Below are 16,807 nucleotides of genomic sequence, written 5' to 3' on the forward strand. Positions count from 1 at the left end.
CAAATGGGCTTTCTGAAGTTCTCAGGAGTTTTACCTATTACTGAAAATCCAGAATTCAAAACTGCTTGTCCGAATGTTAACCAAATTCCCTGATCAACCTTCTCATTTCTCTCAGAATCATTTCTTTCTTTTCCTTATTTTTTCTATCAGAATTCCATTATTGTATCAAAAGAATGTGAAAACAGAGCTCTTATAATCTCTCTCTCATGCCTTTACAGTAGAACTCCTGATGGCTCTGATTCAGCCCTTGCTAAAATAATAAAAGGTAAATTGCAATATCCACCTAACTCTACACAAGCAGAAAATGGCCATTTTTTTGCATCATCTACAAATCTGCTGGTATTATTTCACATGCACACTGATAATTAGGTAATCCTTTTGGTTTACATCTTTCGTCGCTCTTCATAGTTTCATCATTTTCATTGAAAACAGCTGGTAATCTCCATCAATGAATACATGAATACTGTTTGTTTTATTATTATTATTTTCTGTCCAAGAGGCTTGTTAAGATATGATGTGAATAATTTAAAAGACCTGTATAAAATGAATATATTAACATTAAAATAAAAGCAAGACCTTTTGCTTGCAGATAGTTAGGTAAAGTATTAAATATTAGTTGATTTACTGAAAGGCTTAGCATTTATGACAGCCCAAATCAGCTAAGAGAATGAAAACAAATTGTATTATGTTGTTTGCAAGGAGAGCTGACAGTTAAAAACACTTTTACATGATGGCTGTTTAAAAAAATAGATTAAAGAAGATTTGGTTAATTAATCTCTGTAGCATTTTGGCTCTTTTTCTAGCAGACACAAATGTAAAGGCAAACAGGGAAGGCCAGAATAAGGGAATGCACTTAGAGGATAGTGGACTCCATTGGCCAGGGGAAAAAGTAAGCCCTTACTGTGATTAAACTCTCTTAGATTGCTGTTGCTCCTGTCATGATGGACCAACACTGAGAACTGACATTAAAAATACACTATTTTACTTACTAAATGACATGCACATCTACGTGCAACTCACAAGGCATATTCTACACTTTTATGCAGAAGTTTATATTTAAATTCAGAATGCTACACTTTTTCTTTATTTTCTCATTCCCAAGTCCTAAACTATCTATTGGCAGAGCGCTTAACAGGTTGTTATCAATGGTAATCCATATATATCATATATATATATTTATAGATGTAGTTGTATACACATTGCAGATGTAAAATTCTGCCTCCCAGCTAATAGCAATGACACTCTTTAAAGGTTTCAATCCCAGAAAGATGTGAGATGTCTGCTGGGAGCTGGCATTTAGAGAGGGGTGAGTATGCACATGCCAATGGGTCCAGCTGCAGCTAAAGCATGTGAAGGGGAGGGAGAGGGATTCTAAGGGACAGGCAGGGTCCTGGTATCACTCCCATCTCAGTCACTACCTAATGGTGTAAGGAATTGTTTGCATAATGCTACAGAGAATTTCCTCTGAAGAGTCTGACTGAGCACTCCAGGCCTCTGACTGATTCACCTACATCACCCCTCTCTCCTGGGAATGAGGAGAGGGGCAGCTGCACTGAAATCACTAAGGAGAAAAGGCAGAGGATGGCCTTTTACAAGCAGGTATGAGGACCCTTCAGTCTCACAGTGGCTATCACACTAAGACTCTGAATTAGGATAGTTAATTTTGCTTAGTTGATGATTCTTTTTGTTGTTTTCCCCAGTGAGATCTCAACACAACATATTTGAAAGTATTTTTGCTTTGTTCATAGCAGCTAAAAAGTAAATGCATCTGTTTCTGTGACTTGTTCAGTGTCCTCCTTCCACTAAGATGTGTTGTAAAAAATATTATTTTTTGCTAGTGTTTCCAGAATCTCACACTCTAGATATTTAAGGGGGAGCCACAATGACTATAGCTTAAGTGCAAAGAACCTGGTGTACAAAACTGCCATGATCCTGCTAGGTATGTCCTCAGAGTAAAACTCCTCTGGCACAAAGCTCATACAGCAGCCCTACTTTATCCCTTCCAGATCTCTGGGCAGGAACAGCAAATTCCATGGATAGATGATCTGTTTTCCAACTCTCCACATCTCTAGTTTAAAATGCAATTTGTGAGCAAACTCCTCTATTTCAAGGATCTATAGAACCACAGGGGTGGAAAATGCCAGTCCCATTTTTTCTTGGTAGTCTGCCACCTAGACTTACTGAGTCATCAGTTATGTGTTGGGTAAACTTCCAACAAGTAGTTGCTTGTTTTCTCCAGCTCAGCTTCTTTCACTGCTCAGCTGAACACTGTTTGCTTTCTCTCTTTTCTGCTTTGGCAAAACGTGTAAAACCTTTCATAGTTAATAAAACCCACCAGTGGTCACACACCGGACATAAGCACATCTTCTACTCTTCTTGCATACATAAACTCAGCATAAATTTTGGATTCATCAGGTCTAACCAGCTGTTACTGAGGGACCCCAGCAGCCCTCTCCCACAACAACATCTGCCTGGGCACCTTCACAGGTTGTCAGTGCTAGTGCTGGGCTGCACATGAATCCAGAGCTCTCCTCTGACCAGGGAAAAGGGCTCAAGTACTGGGACACAGCACAGAGAGTAGCAGGAGACAGGGAAGATGGCCCACAAGCAATGGTGTTTATAGGATTAACTTGAAATTTCCCTGGTTTAACTTCTTTCCAACTTCAGACTACATCCAGTGTATACTATGATAATCTTATACTTTGTATAAGATGGGCTTTTGTTGCTCTTTCTCTGGGGTGAAGAAGGGGAGGGAGAGTTATGTTTTCAGCAATACCACTTGTCTCACAAATATATTCAACCACTAACTGTGAAATTGCTTGGAAAAAATGCATTGGAAAGGGAAGGGACACAAGGAAGGACAGCAGCAGAGAGAGAAAAGGGTATAATATTTGGTCCCTGGTTTTCAAATGGCCATAGACTTGTCTGGGCCCTACTGGGGAAAAAAAGGAGAAAGGAAGGAAAAAATTTTAAGTGGATTACTTAGCCTCCAAAATTGATCTAGATTTCATCACGTTTTCAGATTTCTAGGAAACACTTTGTCCTTCCATTTGATGCAAAAAAGCTAAGCTATAGTGTTATCCCTGTAGCAAGATGGGGACATCATTTGTTTCTCCTTTTCTCCCATAAATACCCACTCATGGTAATTTCTAAATTCTGAAAAATTTTATAGCAGCAATGGTACAGTATGAATTTATATGCATGCACACACATTGTGGGTGGGTAAAGAGAGCATGTAAGCATCTGATGTTCATCTCACAGCTGAAAACCAGAATACCATAAAATAATATCATTAAGATGACACATACTTTCTTCTATATCATGAGAAGGGAAAAAAGCTCTGGTGGAAGGAGCCAGACACTAAAGGAGCCAGGAGAAGAGAAGAAGAACTGTGCTCCTCCCTGTTTTGACAGCCCAATGACATGATGCCAGGCTCTGGTGGCTCATGGCCCAGGACTGTATGAGAACAGATGCAATATAGCATATGCCTTTCTGAAATTAAGGAAACTAAGGGAAAAGGAAAGCAAAAGGAAATGAATCCTGACCTGCACTTTCTCCACAGCGCTTCATCTTTGAAGTCTATAGACAGAACTCTACTGATTTCAAAAGGATTTGATTCAGAGCTTAAGGAGAAGGAAAAAAACATGTGGCATGGTGCAGAGCTCACTGGCATCACAGATGTGTGGGAACGCACAGAGCTTTGCCCAGAGCTACATGTGCTTATCAAATGTTCTCCTTCCTTGGATTGCCCTTGAGACATGTTCTATCTGGCCATGAAAATATTTAAAATATGGTTTAATTTACATATATTTGACAGAGAACATAAATGTTCCTCCAGATGATTTGTGAGTCAAGTAATGCTTTTCCTCTCCCTATCTGGAATAGAATATTTCCCTTTTTTCCTGGTAAAATGTTCCTGCAAGAACATTTTACTAATTCTGCATATTACTTGAAAATTTTGTGTTGTCTTTCTTGTTTTACAAACACAATTATTACAATCAAGATTTCTTTCCTCTTTTAAGACTGGTCTTGCTGTGCAACAACCATTCCCAATATCTCCACAATTTATATTCATTGCAGTGTTTCATAGCTGGAAAGCATTTAATTTTTCCTTCTAATAGCAATTTACTTTGATATTAAAATGCCCATCAAAATCTCTGCAACTAAATTCATTATGAAGTTCTCAATATTTATGTGGCTTGATATCAAAAGAATTTTCACCAAAAAATGTCTCATTCAAAGTACCTCTTAGTCCAGTTTTATATTTATCATATGTTTAAAATAGCTCTCTGGAGTTTCATACAACATTCTGTCAGGAAAATAACCCAGCAATACTCCCTTTATTCCCTCCCCCAAAATAACTGCACAGCCTTTGGGAAATACACTGAAATAATAAATTATGCATAGGACCCAATATGTATTCAAATACCCCAAGCTCTTCCATGCGCAAGGTTGCAAGGGTGTGTGCATCTAGCTTGCAGTGGTTCCAGAGGACTCCATGCTGCATGCCCTGTCTAACAAAATACAGGCTCAAGGCCAAGAAACAATGAAGAAAATTTACAGGTTCAGAGTGCATTTAAGTACTTGCAATGAAAGTTGTAGTAAGGTACTAAAATTTGTAACCTTCAGTTTGACAAAACCATTAGACATGGTTTTTACAGTTGTCAGAAACTCCTCCACTGCCTAATCTTAACACCATTGAGAAACAAACCAAGCAGCAGAATTATACACAACAAGATGTTCAATGGAACAAGAACAGAGCAAATACTGTGGCTCACTCAGCATTCCTGCATGGACTAACATCTGAAATGGCAGATGGACAGGCAGCATGGGCTTTGGAAGGGTCCAGTAGGCTAAAGAAGAAATTAAAATGCTGTGTTTTACAAATGTGACAAACAAAAATGCTTGATCAAACCTGCTGGTATGGTCTACTTACAGATGAAGTTGAAGTTTGGGCTAAGGGAAATCAAATGCCTCCAAGGCTACCAGTGAAGCAAAAAATTACATTAGCTGTACAGCCTGAAGCATATTTGTTAGTATTTAACAAATTATGTGCTTCATTTAAATACCATTGCTAGTAGCCAAATAAATTAAACTCACCTCATTAGGCTTTACATCAGTTAAAAATTAAAACAAGATTTTCTTACCTTCTGTCTAGGTCTCTTCCTGCTTGTACAGTCAGGGCCAGCAGGGACTTGTGTCACAGAGGCCTTTTTCCATCTCATTTGTCTCTAGGTGTTCTGAACCTAAAAGGATGCAGTGAAAGACAAGGCACACGTGATTTCAGAACACTGCCACGATTTCACATTCAAAATTATGCTCACTCTAATATCTGAAATGGAACTAACTGGAGCACTTGCAGTTCCGCAGCCCCGCATACAGAGTACCAGCTGTACTCTGGTAAGAAACAGGCACAAGGAAACCCCCAGAACTGATTGTATTTCACCAGCAAGCTGCAACAAATACAGGTAAAGCCCTGCATGGGGGAAACAGGGAGGAGCCTGAACAGCCCTTCTGCTCTTCACTTCTCCACTTCCCTTATGGCATGCCTTTGGGCATTATTTGTGTTGTAACTAATTAGTTTGTAACATGGAGATAAAGACACTCTAGGCCCAGACTCAGATCATTTAGTTTTCCCCTAAATTCCGCTGTAAAATATTTTTCCTGATATTTGTTTCTGAAAATCTGTGGCCATTCACAGATGCACAAAAACTGAAGTAGAAAATTATCGATGCAGGCGATCCCCCAGGCAGGGAATAATGTGCTCTGACTCCATGATTCAGAAGGCTGAACAATTGCTTTATTGAAACTATGCTATATTACACTAATATTATGTTAAATTACATACTAAAGAGATACAATACTATACTAAAGAAAAACCCACGACTGTCTGAGACAGCCAGGACACAGCTTTGACCTGATTGGCCGAGGAATCAAAACAACCTTCACTGGTGTCCAATTAACAAATCACTTTGGGTAAACAATCTCCATAAACCCATTCCACATGTGCAAAACAATAGGAGCAGTGAACAGAGATAAGAATTGTTTTCTCTTCTTTTCTCTGTGCTTCTCACTGCCTTCCCAAGAAAAATCCTTGGGAAACTGTGCCTGCTGCTCTCTGTGAAGACAGCTGCAGCCACAGAAAATAGGTTATTTGAATTTAAGCCTTTAGTATCCTTGGCCAAGTCTTCAATTTATGGAAAAGAAAAATACAATACAAGTCTCCTGTTACTGTAAGTTCATATGACCAGAGTTAGGGTGTCAGCCTCGTACGTCCCTCCCTAAAGGATAGCCCGTTTCCATCAGGATAGATAGGAAACAAAGACAATTCATAAGTATTTGCAACATTAGACCAATTCAATTGAAGAAATCATGAAAAAATCAAGGAAATCCAAATTCTTTTTTTCTTATAAACACTTCATTCTCCCTGTAAGGCACTCTGGAGAAACCAGGGCCTTTGATACTTGCATTGTGCAAATAGGCATGACAGAAAAAAATATATGACATTTTCTAAGTTAAGTACTTCAATTTCTAATTTAAAGTGTTATTTTAGGACCAGGTTTAGCTAATTCAATTAAAAATACATAATGATGAATAAAAATTTATATTCAATCAAAAAATCTTTCTTTGCTAACTTCTTAGTATTTGTATTTTAGCATGGAAACAGAAACATTTTCAGGTCACAGAGTAGCAGCATCTGTAGAATGGTTTGGAAAGCCTCGCTTAGGAAATATTTGAAAACTTGCAGAACAATTCTCTAACTGCACAGCAGAAAAGAAAAAGGCCACATAACTCATAATATATAACTACTACCAATATGTCTCAACATTTAGAAAATATTTAAGATTTTCTATTCCTAAGTGCCAATTTCCTGTAGAAGCTAACAGGACTATTTGCATACTTCTGATTAAATGTCTTCCTAAAGGCTTTGCCAAGTCAAAGTACATGAAGTAAAGGATAATGAGAGAAAGCTGTTGAATAACTTGACAGTTATCAAAAACTTCTCTGAATAAATTACATGAACACTTTTACCTGTTAACACCCTTTTGGCAAGAAAGTCTTTATTTAAAATAGTTCCTCCTCTGTAATGAGTTTGACTAGTGATGATGATTGACAGCTCCTTTCCTTGCATTTTAGCCTTCCTCTGAAGTGGCAATAACCCCTTACAAGGTCCTGATCAGTCTGACACCAAGCTAGTGGTGAGGAATAAGGAACACAGTCTCCCCCCCATCAGCAGCCAAAGCAGTCAGGTAAAACTACACAGAAAAGATGCTTTGCAGTAACAAAAATCAGTAGGAATAAAATAGCTAGCTATACCTCAGTGATTCCAAGTAAGGCAAGGCACCTGTGTTAACTCCTTGCTAATTTACTGATCCAGGTATGTGCAGTTAGATTTCAGCAGTGGAAGAGCCAGCTGCTGGTTAGAGTGTTGGTGGTCTGCTTGTTCCACCGTGGAAACCTGTTGTAAATGGAAGGTTGCCAAAGGTATCAAAATTTTCATACCACTGCGATGCAGAATTAAATTCATTATGGCTTGAATTAGGCGATTTCTGAAATGCGATACTGGGGTTACCAATAACATGTTATAGATCACTGTCTTTTGCATTTCAGACATTTAAAGTGTAATAGTGATTTTGAAATAGTCGCATGTCTATTAAATATAACACCTCCCACAGTATGTTTAATTTTCAATTGCAATTCTCTACCTTAGCTGCTATTTGGTGAGTCTAAACTCTCCCTGCCCAAAGTACCAAAACAGCCAGTTCCATTTCAGCAGAATTCCATTGGTATGTTATACAAATATTGATTTTGGAAATATTATTGATGTTAGTCAGCTCTTCAGAATATTGCATTCACAACTGAGCATGTATGAAAAACAAAGTTGGAAAAACATCACAGATTCTGGGGCATTCAGGCAGCATATGTTGGATGGAATAAATCAGAGTAGTTCCCTCTACATTCACATTGGCAGCACTCCCTTCCCATCTGACAGGGAAATGGCCATTTCCTCAACTGCTACCCTGGTTTGGAGCAAGACTGGGATTACAGGAGCACTGATAACCCTAAGAGATGCTACAGGCTCGCCTTTTATTTTACAAATAAATGCAATTAAGGAACACCATCATTTTCCCACAGCAGAACAAGTCCTTCCTAAATTCATTCTCTCACTTTCCTGCAGTCACTGCTTCTTTGGTGAAGAGGAGCATCTCACTGTACACAGCAACAAAACAAGGTGTCAGAGGACAGGTGAGTCCCCAGTGTATATGACAAAAGAAAAAAGAATTTAATCTGAATCACATGCTCTCTGCTTAGCTTTACATACAGAAACAGAAATGAAACCAAGAATTCTGGATAAGTTTAGCCAGAGAACTTATGAATGTTACTATAAATCAGTTCAGGGCAGGGAAAGTTGGATCTGCAGTGCTCCAACATGCTCTCAGGATCACAATCATGATCTCTACCAAAAAAATCATTATCCCTACCAAGACCTGGGAGCAGAGCTCTGAGACAGGGTCTGTAGGGTGACTTTAGGCAGGCTGCCCACCTACAGGACCTGGCACACCCCCAGAGCTGTGGCAGCTGCCCCAGCCTCCTGTTCTCCATCCATTGGCCACCAGCTGTGCTCCCACTTTCATGCCAGGATGCAGAAGAACCTTCCAGTGTCTCCACAACAGACTACATGGTCTCCACCTGGCCAAAGACTGCACCACTTACTGAAACCACAGTGATGAGAAAAAAGAAAAAAGGTAAAAGGTGGAAAAGAGAAAAGGAAAACAGAGACAAGAAATAAAAAAATGGAAACAGGCAAAGACATAAGAGAAATAAAAAAGGGAAAACAAAAGGAAAAACAAGTCAAGGAAAAAGGAGAAATGGATAGAAAAACAGAGGAAGGAAAAAAGAAAGGAAGCAAGAGAAATAGCAATAAAGAAAGGCGAACATCCTTTTAAACACAGGGAAGGAGAGGTTAACTCTGGAGATCAGAAAGGGGGACTAGAATGGAAAAGAAAAATTAAAAATTAAATACAATTTATTTCTAGTAGCATATGCAAAACAAACACCATTTTTCATGCTGTTAAAAAGACAGATAAACCCATCCCCAGCAGCTGCTGGAGAGAAAGAAGGGCAGCTGGACAACAGGGTTACTATAGCCAATAGCATTTTTGCTAGTTGATGAGAAAGCATTTCATACCCAAACATGTATGGTGAGCAGAAGAGAAGCATGAACTTGTTGCCTGTCTGATTTTAATCTTTCATTTAAATGTGCTGAATTATTGTCCTAGTCACTAGCTAAACATTTTTGGTTTTTAAGTCTCTATATAATATTACACAACCAAAAGCATTTGGGGCTCTGATGTGGCAGCCCTCCTAAAGGGGCTTACGAAAACAGGGCACCTCAAGTGCAAAATAAACTTTTATCACAGGCAGTTACCATTCAGCACCAGCAGCACTGCAGATCCATTCCTGTAGGAAGACAAACAGCATAGGCCCTGTGGTTCCTCGAGGCAAAAACAGCGCCCTGGTAAGTGTGAAAAGAGGGATGTGTGACACACTGAGAGCAGCGGGGGATTCAGTCTCCTCACAGAGGACTGAGATGCAGATGGAGGCAGTTACCTCTTCAGAACTTTCCTCTGAAGCCATGGGTTTGTACACCAAAGCCAGGTCAAGGCTGGGTGACAGCCGCAGCCCCAGGGACAGGCAGCACCTGCAGCACCTGCAGCATGTCTCACTGTGCTGGAGGCATTGCAACTGCACCTTCCACTGCCAGCCTGTGCTCATGTGGCTGCAATGCTTCCCCATGGTGCTGGAAGTAATCCCCGCTGATTTAGCAAATGCTTTTCATGGAACCACTCTTGTAAATTTGGCCAAAGGGGCTGGAGAAGCCTGTGCAGGGTCAGAGGCTGATCAGACAGTTGCAATTCATGATCTTTATCCATTACAGAGCACAGTGAGGTCTTTGGTTTAGGGAGCGAAGACACTTGTCTGGGAAGAGTGGAAGTTTAAGCTGTATTCAGAGGGTTACTGTTGCCATGTCAACACTTGGAAAAAAAAAATTGTTTACCCTCAGCTCTGCTTTAAAGGTTTGAAAGCATTTAGTGCTGAATAGGACTACGTCTTTATTTATTTATTTGTTTGTTTTACAGATTAGCACAAGACAAACCAAATATATAAATTTCATTCCAGATGAAAAAATAGTACATGCCTAGAGGGAAAGAATCAAATGAATGTGTTTACCTTAATTCTGCAGTTTGAAAAAGCAAACTTGAGAAGAATGATTAAAAGCCTGAAATGGGCTTTTAATTTTTAAAAATTCCCACATGAAATGGGAAGTGTGCCCTTTAAATACCAACTTCTAATTGCAGTGGTGTAAATATGTAAATCTAATAATGAACATTTAAGGATTAAGTATATTATCAAAACTGCCTTGATTTAAACTGCACAATCAGTGCTTTTATTAAGACTGTTCATCAATTTTCGTTCTGGCATTTGTTAATAAGAACTGACAAAATACCACACCTACCATGACTAAAGCCATTGCTGCAGCGCTTCTACAGTAGAGCTGGATGAATACCCTAGTGCACAGAACAATACTTCTTAGAGTCTTGAGTGCAAGATGCAATCTCACTACGTAGGATTTTCAAAAATTTTGCCGTTCGTTCTAAACTGGTGGGCACATCTCACCATTACTTACAGCCCACTGTCCCCCTGCCCAAGCTGAGAGCCCCTGTGTGACAGCTGCCAAGAGCAGCACTGGGGTTTTGCCTGCAATGCACTCAGCATCCCCTGAGCACTGGGCACACAGGTCACCTGTGTTATGTTTGCCCAATTATCCCATCATAAAAAAAACCCCAAACAATATTTAAGGTAGCAGCAATTTTAATTGGATAGTTTAGAAAATATATAAATAAGGGATAATTTGGTTCAAATAATAGTGCATAAGCAAAAACAACCGCGGGGTACGGAGGGCAGAGTTCAATGACCCTTGCCACCTCACGTACAAGCTTGCCAAGTGAAAGTCACCCCTTATATGCCATGTGTCAATGCCATCTCCTCCCATTTTCGGTTCGTCATATCTCTATCTCCGCCTCGTTATCCCTCCTTATCACGCGTGCGCCACCACTCGGTTTGGTGGTCGCACAAGTCTTTGGGGGTCGTTTTGGATGAAGACCTCTCCTCTTCCTCTTTGTCCTTTAATTCACCTTTGGGTTACACATGCGCACCAAGCCAATACAATGTAAGCCAAGACTAACGTATCACTGCATCTACATATCAAGGCAATAAGTCCCTTATAATTAGCATTTTCTGGGACCCAACCGGGTTCTTGGTCATTTTTAGCAGCTTCTTTCTTGTGGTCCTTGAGGACATCTGCTGGGAGGGGAGGTGGTGGAGCTCCTCCTCTCCCTCTCTTCTTTGGCATTACAACTTTTAACTATTAACTATTTTATTATTCTCAAATATTAATTACTGTATCAATATTGATTACTGTTTCAATTTTTATCAGCACGAATCATACCTATTTATCACACCTGCACCCACTGCATTCCTGGCTCACAGCACAGCCCTTCTGCCGCCCCAAGCAGCTGCCTCATGCAGAGCTCACCACTTGTTCTTCAGCTTCTGGAAAGGCTGTCACAGACATCTTTTGTGAAAAATCCTTTCTTTAGGATTTTTCCCCCTTCTGAGAAGCTGTGGCCTCAGCAACAAATGTAAACAATGGTTATCTGCTGCTGTGGAATGTAACAGGTGGATTCGTGATTGGTCTCGGGTGGATGTTTGGATTTACTGACCACTCACGGCAGAGCTTTACTTGCTTTCTGCCTGGACACAGAACTTTTTTATTCATTCCTTTTCTATTCTTAGCTTAGCTAGCTTTCTGAGAACTTTCTATTTCTTTTTTGTATAGTTATAATGTAATATATATCATAAAATAATAAATCAAGCCTTCTGAACATGAGTTTAACATTCTCGTCTCTCTCTTCACCCTGAAAAACCCTTGCAAGCCCTGTAACAAAAGGCAACTGGGCTTCAGTGCACAGAGCAGCTATTCCTCCAACCCAGTGCTGTTTGTCCCAGGGCCTAGTCCAGCTCCACTGCTGTGGACAGACTGTAACATGCTTGTCTAATTTATTCTTGGAATTTGACTTCAGCACCCAGTCACTGATCTTTACAGCACCTTTTTCATAAGATCAAACCACCTTTTAATTCTTACTATTCTCTTCTCTGAAGACATTGATGCACAGAACAGTTCAGGCAGAGCAAAGAAGATACCCTATCATTTCAGACAATCAATGCCCATTATTTTGCCTTACAGAAAGAAGCCCAAAGTATCTGGATTAGAATGTGCCCATTACTTCTCATTCCCAACTACTGAAGTGCAAGAGATCTGTGCCAAGAAATGTGTAAACAAATTGTTTCTTCCTCAGCACTGTGTCTCTCCATATTTAAAATTATTTGAAAACAAAAGCTTTTCCTCCATTCTTTCTGTGACTTCTTCTTTTAATTTTCCAGAACAAGACAAAGTGAATTTCTCTAATGAGAGCACAACTTTCCTATGCATGCAGACCCAGACAGCCAGTATATTTTTGTAGACTACTGGCAGCATTGTACGCTTTTGCTTCTTAAAAGGAATGCTGAGTATACTGAAGTGCATGGTAAAGCCCCAGTACAAGAGTCAGGAGATTGCATGAGAATTTGAGCTTTTACAAGAAATTACATGTGGAGAACCTATACCTGCCAGAAGTAACATACTCTAAAGTAACAAGGGAAATGGCAGGGAACATAAATGTGCTATTTATTGTACATAAAATTTCAATTTGTAGGGCGTATTACCATCAGTCAGGATTGGCTTTTTAATTGTCAACATTTCCTGTTCAGCAATGCTGAAAAAAGGTAAATTATTCAAACTGAAAAAATATCTCACATGAGACCAAGACTAAGACACGTACTATAATGAGTGGGGGGGAATATAACAGCAAGGTAAAAGCTGGATTGTGTTTATTTCATGTTTGGAAGGAAAAATCTGGTGCATCTTAATTCAATACAAAACCATTTTGCCTCTCTCAGAAGAAAAGGCTTAAGGGCAACCTTTCTGAAAGTTAAAAGAAAGATTTCACAGACTGTTAAATTTCATCTTCTGAACATCTTTTCCAGCACACTACACCAGTAGTACTGAAATCCTCAATTTGCTCTTTCACTGAATTAATTACTAGTCATATTTCAGGCATCTACACACAGTACTTTGAATCAAAGGTGCTCAATAGAGTTCCACAATCATTTACATGAACAATTTATCTTTTGCAGTCACATTCAATTTTATAGAAACGTACTCCTTCTTACTCTGTTATTTAACTACCAGACCCCACATGGAAACAGTAGAGGAAACCTTGAAATAAACCTTATTGTTGACTATTTTTGACAGTTAATGCACAGATGCAGTTATCATACACATTTCTAAACTGAGGGGAAATGGCAGTAAGATCACGCACTAAAACTCTTGGTGTGGGGTTTTCTCTTCACACCACGGGAGCACAGTGATTAAGAGAAATTGAGAGGAGACCAGAATCAAGACTGGAAACATGAAACACACAAAGTCCTAGTTTCTGCTAAGGGACAAAGTTCCACATAAAACCCAGGTTTTACTTCTCAAACTTGAGGAACTCTAACACTCAGAAACCTATGGGACAGCAAAAGAAAAACACTATGTGCAATGTGCAGGCACAGTCATGAGACACAAATCCCTCCCCAGAAACTTGCACATCCTTTGAAGGGTTTCAGAGACTTTGGCTCAGAACTGGCTGTGGATAAAGGAGCAAAGCAATGCCTGTAAGATTCCATTTCACATTGGCTCCAGTTCTAAGTCAAGGACAGGAAAGCTTTGTTTATATCTCTCTATTATCTTGAAGTCTTTGGAAATTTCCTGGCAGAATGAACATGGGTATTTTCAAGTCTCCTCTCCTGATGTGGCTTCTACTCCCTTCCTGTGCCTATGCATGAGTGTCCATGCCAGGTGACCTGCTGCTAAAGAGGGTCATGATGCCTTGTCCCTATGGACACTAATAGCTACAGGGATAACAATACATGGGAGCAAAATGCCCTTTAAGATCCTCAGTTACACAGGAATGCTAAGGTTAAGGATTTTGTAAGGGGACGATTATTTGGAAGTTTATTTTATTTGGATCCCCAACCACACTAGTTCTTTCTGGTGTTTCTTCGTTCTTTCTGAACCAAGAAAGTCTTGGTTCTTTCTGGTCCTCCTCATAACCCAACCATTCAGGAAAAAAAAGATTACTGGAAATTACAGATGTCAGATCAGGAGAGGAATATTATTCTGACTAGGCCAGAATGTCAGATAAGAAATAATATACTAGAGTTTACCAGCTTAAATACCTGAAGTAAGAAAATACTCCAACAGCCCAGCTTATCTCACTTTATTTTTAAAACACTATATTTTCCAAATTCCTTCCTGAATCACAAGAGGGCAGAAACTATCATATAAATTACTGCAGCACCAAAGAAGCCAGTTCATATTGGTTGGACATATCATTTTTGCATGCACATGAACCCACTGCTTGGCCCACTAAGTTTGCATCTTATACCTTCCAAAGATACATGGCTGCTGGAGGGCAGCCTTGGGTTTTGTTTGTTCCTATAGTCCTATTGCAAGATGGTCTATCTGAATCCAGGTGGTGGATGAGAACTTTGCAACCCTGCTCCCTGTTCCTGTTGGTGATACTCAGGCTTCTCTGAGACAAAGCTCCCCCTTATCAGGAACAGAGATTTTTGAAAAGGTGTGAACAGTTTGGACAGGGACAAAAACCAGGAATTTAGGATTGCAGTTAGATCTGAAACATTAACTGTACTTGGTGGTTCATAAGCAATCTTGATTGCAGAAAACACCGGCTGAGTGGAGAAAAATCTAGCACAGTTTTGTCCCAAACAGAACTGTCAGAGAGAATTGAGTGGAAAGTGTTTTAGGTGCCTCATGTAGCCCTTGCCCACAGCGGCTCTAGAAAAAGTGAAAAGTGTGTCCGTGCTTGAGGACTAGGGCCAGTGCTGTCACACAGCTCCTATTTCCTGCAGCTTCTCTTGCCTTTCTCCCTGACCTTCAGACTGGTGCACAGCCACCATGCTGACATAGTTCTAATTCAAATTTTTACCCAAACTGATTAGGATATTCTCAATTCACTGCCCGTGAATGCAGCTGAATTAAGACAGAGTAATAAATGGGCTACCATATTAACAGCGATGTATCTCCCTGTTCCACAGAGCCAACATCACTAATTTTCATGTGGAAGTCATACTGTCACTATACTTCACTGCCATTAAAAAGCAGTTAAACATTTATTAATAGGCATTTAAACTTACCAGGACATGTTTAGTGAAAAATTCACCCTTGGCAGTATAGTAATTGGCTTTCTAAATTTCACAGATCTCTTAAAAATTATTTTTTCTATCTGCACAGCCCATTGCTCCACCATTTTAATGTACAGTTCATTTGGTAATCATGTACAGACAGACAGACAACTAATCTATTTCTTCCAACATTTTGTTTTAAATTTTAATGTGATCTCTTCCTAAGAGAATGAAGAATTTAGCAGGAGGAAAAAAATATAAATGAAAGTATTTATCATGCTTAAAATAATTTGTTAATATTCAAAAGCTCACTGACATTCCAATAGTAGTAATCATTTTCAAACCCTCTCTCCAGGAGTGAAAACATAATGGAAAATTTAAGTCTGCTGTTCCCTGCTTCATGCTACTGTATCTCCTTATTTTAAAAAATCAGTGCAGGCTATTAATCATTTCATTCTATGTGCAAAGATTATGAGTACCATAGAAGGTGAGTTGTAAAGGTCTGGGAAAAAAAAAAACAGAGAAGGAGACGAAGAAAAAAAAAAATCAAACCCACCATAATTAGGAGACAGACATTTCAAACTGATATTTAAATTTTACACCGTCTCCCACCTTCTTTTTTCACATCTCAACCTCTTCACTCAGTTGAAACAAACAGCCACAAACAAGTATGATTTTTTCTGTACGCTTACTGACCAGCCCAGGAGCAAAGGAGGGAAAGGCAGGATTTTATTCAACAATCCAAAGCTCTTCTTTTATCTTAGCTTTCTTTCCCCTCAGCTTTCATATACAAGATATGAAATTAAACAGAATCATAAAACACTGAATAAAGTCAGCTTCTTTTTGCCTTCTTGCAGACACCTTTCTCCAGGCTCACTCACTCCAGACACAAATGTGGCATGTTGGTACCTCTAAGTTTAGTGCAGGGCTGGCTAGAAGTGGATGAGTGTGGCAGCAGCTCTCTGGTCACAGAGAGCAACAGACTCCTTTCCCAAGCATCCTTCTAGGAACGTCTGTGAGATCAGAGAAAAGAATGAGAAACAATTCTTATCTTGCTGCACCTGGTGTTGTGAACATGTGGAATGTGTTATGGAGATGCGTTTACCAAAGGGTGGTTTCTTAATTGGCCAATGGTGATGGTGTTTTAATTAAAGGACCAATCAGGACCGCCCGTAGCAAATTAGGGTACAAAAAGCAATAGGTTTCTTAATAAAGGGAATTTGCCTTCTGTGAATATCTTGAGAGCCTGTGTCACTTATTACCCAGTCCTGACCCACTGCACTAACAAATGAGCAGTTTCAAAAGTCAGGAGAAGTGCCATTCTGCACCATGCCAAAGTGCTGCTAATCTCACATTACCTTGTGCATCTCACAAACAGTCTGGGACACCAGGCTGATGCCCACAACAGATCATAGTACACCCTCAATAAAGGCAGACTGTACCAACTCCACTGAGC

At 39.6% G+C, this 16,807-nt stretch overlaps 1 long non-coding RNA gene across 2 annotated transcripts; it reads right to left on the reverse strand.

Annotated features, from left to right (window-relative positions):
* Positions 1 to 247: 247 nt before the first annotated feature.
* Positions 248 to 16,366, reverse strand: LOC135449912 (uncharacterized). Of its 2 annotated transcripts, none has more exons than XR_010440895.1 (4): positions 16,261 to 16,363; positions 5,148 to 5,246; positions 4,937 to 4,982; positions 248 to 534 (listed from the first exon to the last, which is right to left on the reverse strand). It is a non-coding gene; the product is annotated as an uncharacterized LOC135449912 (long non-coding RNA). The 2 variants fall into 2 exon arrangements; XR_010440894.1 differs by lacking the exon at positions 248 to 534 and adding an exon at positions 3,151 to 4,853 and having other exon boundaries at positions 16,261 to 16,366.
* Positions 16,367 to 16,807: the final 441 nt, after the last annotated feature.

The sequence above is a fragment of the Zonotrichia leucophrys genome, chromosome 6, assembly GCF_028769735.1.
Source record: "Zonotrichia leucophrys gambelii isolate GWCS_2022_RI chromosome 6, RI_Zleu_2.0, whole genome shotgun sequence".
Classification (NCBI taxonomy): Eukaryota; Metazoa; Chordata; class Aves; order Passeriformes; family Passerellidae; genus Zonotrichia; species Zonotrichia leucophrys.